Source organism: Schistocerca piceifrons, chromosome 4, assembly GCF_021461385.2.
Source record: "Schistocerca piceifrons isolate TAMUIC-IGC-003096 chromosome 4, iqSchPice1.1, whole genome shotgun sequence".
NCBI lineage: Eukaryota > Metazoa > Arthropoda > Insecta > Orthoptera > Acrididae > Schistocerca > Schistocerca piceifrons.
Genome location: NC_060141.1, coordinates 762,812,303 through 762,821,931, shown reverse-complemented (window position 1 = coordinate 762,821,931; position 9,629 = coordinate 762,812,303).

Genomic DNA, 9,629 nt, shown 5'->3' with positions numbered 1-9,629 from the left:
GATCTTGCCGTTGGTGGGGAGGCTTGCGTGCCTCAGTGAAAAAGTTAGCCACACAGCAGGTGCAACCACAATGGAGTGGTATCTGTTGAGAGACCAGACAAACGTGTGGTTCCTGAAGAGGGGCAGCAGCCTTTTCAGTAGTTGCAGGTGCAACAGTCTGGATGATTGACTGATCTGGCCTTGTAACATCAACCAAAACAGCCTTGCTGTTCTACGGTTCGGAGTGTGGAATGTCAGATTCATTAATTGGGCAGGTAGTAAAATTTAAGAAGGAAAATGGATAAGTTAAAGTTAGATATAATAGGAATAACAGACGTTCGGTGGCAGGAGGAACAAGACTTCTGGTCAGGTATATACAGGGTTATAGCTACAAAATCAAATGGTTCAAATGGCTCTGAGCACTATGGGACTAAACACCTGAGGTCATCAGCCCCCTAGAACTTAGAACTACTTAAACCTAACTAAGCTAAGGACATCACATACGTCCATGCCCGAGGCAGGATTCGAACCTGCGAACCTAGTGGTCGCGCGGTTCCAGACTAAAGCGCCTAGAACCGCTCGGCCACTACGACCGGCTACAAAATCAAATAGGGGTAATGCAGGAGTGGTTATAGAGAGTTTCAGGGAGAGTATTAGGGAACGATTGACAAATACAGGGGAAAGAAATGCACTAGAAGAAGAATGGGTAGCTTTGAGAGATGAAATAGTGAAGGCAGCAGAAGGCCAAGTAGTTAAAAAGACGAGGTCTAGTAGAAATCCTTGGGTAACAGAAAATATATTGTATTTACATCATGAAAGGAGGAAATATAAAAATGCAGTAAATGTAGCAGGCGAAAAGGAACACAAACGTCTCAAAAATGAGATCGACAGGATGTGCAAAATAACTAAGGATGGCTAGACGACAAATGTAATGATGTAGAGGCATATATCATCAGGGGTAAGATAGATACTGCCTACAGGAAAATTAAAGAGACCTTTGGAGGAAAGAGAACCACTTGTATGAATATCAAGGGCTCAGATGCAAACCCATTTTTAAGCAAAGAAAGGTAAGCAGAAAGGTGGAATGAGTATATAGAGGGTCCATACAGGGGTAGTGTACTTGAGGGCAATATTATGGAAATGGAAGAGGACGTAAGTGCAGATGAAAGAATATGACAGAGCACTGAAAGATCTAAGTCCATTAGAGCTACAGATAGCCTTGGAAGAGCCATGCCTGACAAAAAGCTACATCTGGTGATCATCTACATCTACATCTACATCTATACTCCGCGAGCCACCTTACGGTGTGTGGCGGAGGGTACTTATTGCACCACTATCTGATCCCCCCTTCCCTGTTCCATTCACGAATTGTGCGTGGGAAGAACGACTGCTTGTAAGTCTCCGTATTTGCTCTAATTTCTCGGATCTTTTCGTTGTGATCATTACGCGAGATATATGTGGGCGGTAGTAATATGTTGCCCATCTCTTCCCGGAATGTGCTCTCTCGTAATTTCGATAATAAACCTCTCCGTATTGCGTAACGCCTTTCTTGAAGTGTCCGCCACTGGAGCTTGTTCAGCATCTCCGTAACGCTCTCGCGCTGACTAAATGTCCCCATGACGAATCGCGCTGCTTTTCGCTGGATCATGTCTATCTTTTCTATTAATCCAACCTGGTAAGGGTCCCATACTGATGAGCAATACTCAAGAATCGGACGAACAAGCGTTTTGTAAGCTACTTCTTTCGTCGATGAGTCACATTTTCTTAGAATTCTTCCTATGAATCTCAACCTGGCGCCTGCTTTTCCCACTATTTGTTTTATGTGATCATTCCACTTCAGATCGCTCCGGATAGTAACTCCTAAGTATTTTACGGTCGTTACCGCTTCCAATGATTTACCACCTATGGCATAATCGTACTGGAATGGATTTCTGCCCCTAAGTATGCGCATTATATTACATTTATCTACGTTTAGGGAAAGCTGCCAGCTGTCGCACCATGCATTAATCCTCTGCAGGTCCTCCTGGAGTACGTACGAGTCTTCTGATGTTGCTACTTTCTTGTAGACAACCGTGTCATCTGCAAATAGCCTCACGGAGCTACCGATGTTGTCAACTAAGTCATTTATGTATATTGTAAACAATAAAGGTCCTATCACGCTTCCCTGCGGTACTCCCGAAATTACCTCTACATCTGCAGATTTTGAACCGTTAAGAATGACATGTTGTGTTCTTTCTTCTAGGAAATCCTGAATCCAATCACAAACCTGGTCCGATATTCCGTAAGCTCGTATTTTTTTCACTAAACGTAAGTGCGGAACCGTATCAAATGCCTTCCTGAAGTCCAGGAATACGGCATCAATCTGCTCGCCAGTGTCTACGGCACTGTGAATTTCTTGGGCAAATAGGGCGAGCTGAGTTTCACATGATCTCTGTTTGCGGAATCCATGTTGGTTATGATGAAGGAGATTTGTATTATCTAAGAACGTCATAATACGAGAACACAAAACATGTTCCATTATTCTACAACAGATTGACGTAAGCGAAATAGGCCTATAATTATTCGCATCTGATTTATGACCCTTCTTGAAAATGGGAACGACCTGCGCTTTCTTCCAGTCGCTAGGTACTTTACGTTCTTCCAGCGATCTACGATAAATTGCTGATAGAAAGGGGGCAAGTTCTTTAGCATAATCACTGTAGAATCTTAAGGGTATCTCGTCTGGTCCGGATGCTTTTCCGCTACTAAGTGATAGCAGTTGTTTTTCAATTCCGATATCGTTTATTTCAATATTTTCCATTTTGGCGTCCGTGCGACGGCTGAAGTCAGGGACCGTGTTACGATTTTCCGCAGTGAAACAGTTTCGGAACACTGAATTCAGTATTTCTGCCTTTCTTCGGTCGTCCTCTGTTTCGGTGCCATCGTGGTCAACGAGTGACTGAATAGGGGATTTAGATCCGCTTACCGATTTTACATATGACCAAAACTTTTTAGGGTTCTTGTTTAGATTGTTTGCCAATGTTTTATGTTCGAATTCGTTGAATGCTTCTCTCATTGCTCTCTTTACGCTCTTTTTCGCTTCGTTCAGCTTTTCCTTATCAGCTATGATTCGACTACTCTTAAACCTATGATGAAGCTTTCTTTGTTTCCGTAGTACCTTTCGTACATGATTGTTATACCACGGTGGATCTTTCCCCTCGCTTTGGACCTTAGTCGGTACGAACTTATCTAAGGCGTACTGGACGATGTTTCTGAATTTTTTCCATTTTTGTTCCACATCCTCTTCCTCAGAAATGAACGTTTGATGGTGGTCACTCAGATATTCTGCGATTTGTGCCCTATCACTCTTGTTAAGCAAATATATTTTCCTTCCTTTCTTGGCATTTCTTATTACACTTGTAGTCATTGATGCAACCACTGACTTATGATCACTGATACCCTCTTCTACATTCACGGAGTCGAAAAGTTCCGGTCTATTTGTTGCTATGAGGTCTAAAACGTTAGCTTCACGAGTTGGTTCTCTAACTATCTGCTCGAAGTAATTCTCGGACAAGGCAGTCAGGATAATGTCACAAGAGTCTCTGTCCCTGGCTCCAGTTCTGATTGTGTGACTATCCCATTCTATACCTGGTAGATTGAAGTCTCCCCCTATTACAATAGTATGATCACGAAACTTCTTCACGACGTTCTGCAGGTTCTCTCTGAGGCGCTCAACTACTACGGTTGCTGATGCAGGTGGTCTATAGAAGCATCCGACTATCATATCTGACCCACCTTTGATACTTAACTTAACCCAGATTATTCCACATTCGCATTCGCTAATAACTTCACTGGATATTATTGAATTCTTTACTGCTATAAATACTCCTCCACCATTGGCGTTTATCCTATCCTTGCGGTATATATTCCATTCTGTGTCTAGGATTTCGTTACTGTTCACTTCCGGTTTTAACCAACTTTCCGTTCCTAATACTATATGCTCACTATTTCCTTCAATAAGAGATACTAATTCAGGAACCTTGCCCTGGATACTCCTGCAGTTTACCAATATTACGTTAACTTTTCCTATTTTTGGTCTCTGAGGACGGACGTTCTTTATCAACGATGATAATGTCCTCTCTGGTAAGCCGTCAGGTATTTTATCGTTTCGCCCAAGGGGGGGTCCCTCTAACCTAAAAAGCCCCCGTGTGCACGCCACACGTACTCTGCTACCCTAGTAGCTGCTTCCGATGTGTAGTGCACGCCTGACCTGTCTAGGGGGGCCCTACAGTTCTCCACCCAATAACGGAGGTCGATGAATTTGCAACCATTATAGTCGCAGAGTCGTCTGAGCCTCTGGTTTAGACCCTCCACACGGCTCCAAACCAGAGGACCGCGATCGACTCTGGGCACTATGCTGCAGATATTAAGCTCAGCTTGCACTCCGCGTGCGATGCTGGTTGTCTTCACCAAATCAGCCAGCCGCCGGAAGGAACCAAGGATGGCCTCAGAACCCAAGCGGCAGGCGTCATTCGTTCCGACATGTGCTACTATCTGCAGCCGGTCACACCCAGTGCGTTCAATAGCTGCCGGAAGCGCCTCCTCCACATTACGGACGAGCCCCCCTGGCAAGCACACCGAGTGCACACTGGCATTCTTCCCCGACCTACCCGCTATTTTCCTGAGGGGCTCCATAACCCGCCTAACGTTGGAGCTCCCTATAACTAATAGGCCCGCCCTCTGTGACTGTCGGGACCTTGCCGGAGAATCGGCCACTGGCCCAACAGGCGAGGCATCCTGTGGTGGCTCGGAAACGATGTCATCACCACTAGGAAGCACCCCGTACCTGTTGGAAAGGGGTAAGGCAGCCGCCACGCGGCCAGATCCCACCTTCGCCTTTCGGCCAGGCACGCGCGAGCCCACCACTGTCCGCCATTCACCCTGGAGTGATGGCTGACCGGTAAGATGCTCACTGCCGGAAGACGCAGCGACATCAGGGGTTCCATGTGATTCCAAGGCCACCGAAGTAGGCATAGGTCTCACCACAGTTGCCCCAACGCCACTACGAGCCGACGCCTGCGCCTCGAGCTCGATGAGCCTAACAGACAAAGCCTCCACCTGCCCCCGAAGAGTGGCCAATTCTCCTTGCGTCCGCTCACAACAACCACAGTCCCTACACATGACTATGTTTACCCTACTCTATACGGTGACAAATTCCCAAGATAATCTTCTGATGAGCTACTCTGATAATCAAGAAACACTCACTGAAATACGAGACGCGAAAACTACGCTAGGTTTTCCCAGAAAAACTATTTAAAAGCTAAGCGCAGCAAATAAGTACAAAAACGCTTTATACAAACAGTACTCGCTGCTGCTGGTGCTCTCGCTCTGGCTGTCACAAGACAACTGCTGATTCAAGTGACTAGTGGCTAACGGCCGCGAAACAAACAAAAGACGGTTTTAGGGCGCTTTCTGTTCTAAACGATCAAGAAAACACTAATAAATCTAACACGAAAACTACGTAAAGTTTTATCAAGAACTGTTAGTTACTATGCAGAGCAGATAAACACAAATAGAATCCCTTCCTTAGTGGAAGGTCGTAAACAAAATGCAAAATAAACGCTTTATACAAACAGTACTCGCTGCTGCTGGTGCTCTCGCTCTGGCTGTCACAAGACAACTGCTGATTCAAGTGACTAGTGGCTAACGGCCGCGAAACAAACAAAAGACGGTTTTAGGGCGCTTTCTGTTCTAAACGATCAAGAAAACACTAATAAATCTAACACGAAAACTACGTAAAGTTTTATCAAGAACTGTTAGTTACTATGCAGAGCAGATAAACACAAATAGAATCCCTTCCTTAGTGGAAGGTCGTAAACAAAATGCAAAATAAACGCTTTATACAAACAGTACTCGCTGCTGCTGGTGCTCTCGCTCTGGCTGTCACAAGACAACTGCTGATTCAAGTGACTAGTGGCTAACGGCCGCGAAACAAACAAAAGACGGTTTTAGGGCGCTTTCTGTTCTAAACGATCAAGAAAACACTAAGAAATCTAACACGAAAACTACGTAAAGTTTTATCAAGAACTGTTAGTTACTATGCAGAGCAGATAAACACAAATAGAATCCCTTCCTTAGTGGAAGGTCGTAAACAAAATGCAAAATAAACACTTTATACAAACAGTACTCGCTGCTGCTGGTGCTGTATTAAACAGGCGAAATACTCTCAGATTTCAAGAAGAATATAATAATTCCAATCCCAAAGAAAGCAGGTGTTGATAGACGTGAACTATCAGTTTAATAAATCACGGCTGCAAAATACGAGGTGCATTCAAGTTCTAAGGCCTCCGATTTTTTTTCTAATTAACTATTCACCCGAAATCAATGAAACTGGCGTTACTTCTCGACGTAATCGCCCTGCAGACGTACACATTTTTCACAACGCTGACGCCATGATTCCATGGCAGCGGCGAAGGCTTCTTTAGGAATCTGTTTTGACCAGTGGAAAATCGCTGAGGCAATATCAGCATGGCTGGTGAATGTGTGGCCACGGAGAGTGTCTTTCATTGTTGGAAAAAGCCAAAAGTCACTAGGAGCCAGGTCAGGTGAGTAGGGAGCATGAGGAATCACTTCAAAGTTGTTATCACGAAGAAACAGTTGGGTAACGTTAGCTCGATGTGCAGGTGCGTTGTCTTGGTGAAACAGCACACCCGCAGCCCTTCTCGGACGTTTTTGTTGCAGTACAGGAAGGAATTTGTTCTTCAAAACATTTTCGTAGGATGCACCTGTTACCGTAGTGCCCTTTGGAACGCAATGGGTAACGATTACGCCCTCGCTGTCCCAGAACATGGACACCATAATTTTTTCAGCACTGGCGGTTACCCGAAATTTTTTTGGTGGCGGTGAATCTGTGTGCTTCCATTGAGCTGACTGGCGCTTTGTTTCTGGATTGAAAAATGGCATCCACGTCTCATCCATTGTCACAACCGATGAAAAGAAAGTCCCATTCATGCTATCGTTGCGCGTCATCATTGCTTGGTAACATGCCACACGGACAGCCATGTGGTCGTCCCTCAGCATTCGTGGCACCCACCTGGATGACACTTTTCGCATTTTCAGATCGTCATGCAGGACTGTGTGCACAGAACCCACAGAAATGCCAACTCTGGAGGCGATCTGTTCAACAGTCATTCGGCGATCCCCCAAAACAATTCTCTCCACTTTCCCGATCATGTCGTCAGACCGGCTTGTGCGAGCCTGAGGTTGTTTCCGTTTGTTGTCACACGATGTTCTGCCTTCATTAAACTGTCGCACCCACGAACGCACTTTCGACACATCCATAACTCCATCGCCACATGTCTCCTTCAACTGTCGATGAATTTCAGTTGGTTTCACACCACACAAATTCAGAAAACGAATGATTGCACGCTGTTCAAGTTAGGAAAACGTCGCCATTTTAAGTATTTAAAACAGTTCTCATTCTCGCCGCTGGCGGTAAAATTCCATCTGCTGTACGGTGCTGCCATCTCTGGGACGTATTGACAATGAACGTGGCCTCATTTTAAAACAATGTGCATGTTTCTATCTCTTTCCAGTCCGGAGAATAAAAATCGGAGGCCTTAGAACTTGAATGCACCTTGTACTAACACGAATCCTTTACAGACGAATGGTAAAACTGGTAGAAGCCCACCTCGGCGAAGATCAGTTTGGATTCTATAGAAATGTTGGAACACCTGACACTATTCTGACCCTACGACTTATCTTACTAGCTAGGTTAAGGAAAGGTAAACCGACGTTTCTAGCATTTGTAGACTTAGAGAAAGCTTTTGACAATGTTAACTCGAATATTCCCTTTCAAATTCTGAAGATAGCAGGGGTCAAATACAGGGAGCGAAAGGCTATTTACAATTTGTACAGTAACCAGATGGCAGTTATAAGAGTCGAGGGACATGAAAGGGAAGCAGTGGTTGGGAAGGGAGTGAGACAGGGTTGTAGCCTCTCCCTGATGTTATTCAATCTGTACAGGGTGAAAAGTTTTTAAAGCAACAAACTCTGGGAGGTTGTAGGGGACATCAAAACAAATATTTTTCCTTAATGTAATTTTTTCCTATGAGGATTTTTTAAACCGGTGAAGGCCGTATTACGCTCTTCAGTTGTTAGAGGCCGTATTACGATCTTCCGCTGTTAGATGGCGCATTACGCTCTTTAGTTGTAGGCAACTGCTGTCCACCAGTGTAGTAGTGCATTGTCTCTGTTTACTTATGGAGCGATACACCTGCAGTGAGTACACTGATATGGTTGGTGCGTTCTATGTAGCGCACCATAACGGACAAGCTGCACAGCGGGTTTTTCAACAACAATATCCTAATCACCATATCCCGCATCATACGGCCTTTGTTGCTGTGTACCAACGTCTGCGTGAGACTAGGTCATTTGCCGGCCGAAGTAGCCGTGCGGTTAAAGGCGCTGCAGTCTGGAACCGCAAGACCGCTACGGTCGCAGGTTCGAATCCTGCCTCGGGCATGGATGTTTGTGATGTCCTTAGGTTAGTTAGGTTTAACTAGTTCTAAGTTCTAGGGGACTAATGACCTCAGCAGTTGAGTCCCATAGTGCTCAGAGCCATTTGAACCATTTGAACTGGGTCATTTAGCAGATTACCTGGACAGGGACGTCGTCGCACGGTGAGAACGTTGCAATTTGAGGAAGCTGTGTTGCAGCATGTGGAGTGGGATCCTTCAATCAGCACTCGTGCAATTACACGTAACATGGGGTCGAATCAGACGAATGTAAGAACAGTCCTTCGAGAGCAATTGTTACGTCCACTTCACTTACAGCGTGTCCACAACCTGGAACCAGTTGATTATCCATCCAGAGCACAGTTTTCGCAGTGGTACCTGGAACAGTGTGAAATGCATCCTACATTTCCATCCTATGTGTTGTCTACCGATGAAGCAACGTTCGAGCGTGCTGGAGTCTTCAACATGCACAATTTGCAAGGTTTGGAGTGAGGATAACCCACATGCCACAGTTACTAGCGCTCATCAAGTGCGGTTCTTCGTTAATGTGTGGGTCGGTGTTGTTGGGGACTGTTTAATTGGGCTGTATCTGCTACCTAGGCCATTAAATGGCAGGCACTATTACAATTTTCTCCACAGAGCATTGCCAGAATTGCTGGAAGACGTCCCGCTCCCTACAAGACAACGCATGTGGTTCCAACATGACGGGGCGCCGGCACATTTCAGTCGTCGTGTGCGTCGATTCCTGGACTGATGGTTCCCAGAAATATGGTTTGGCAGAGGTGGGCTTCTACCATGGCCTTCTCGATCCCCAGATATGTACCCTCTGGACTTTTTTGTGTGGGGAGAGATGCGCAGACTTGTTTACGCAACTCCTGTTGCATCAGAAGAGAATCTGGTTGCCCAGATAGTAGCAGCAGCAGGAACAATTCAGGATACTCCTGGTTTTTTTTGCCCGTGTCAGACAGAACATGTGAGAGGCACCCACATGCCTTGCTCATACTGTGGCATCAAGCAGTCAGGCCTGCAAGATGAGTGGTCTGCCAAGCGAGTGGATTCATTCTTATTTATTGAGTAACATGAACTCTTGTACTCACAATTAAGTTACAAGTTATCCTCCTATATGATTAATACGCAACGGAAACATGCATCTGA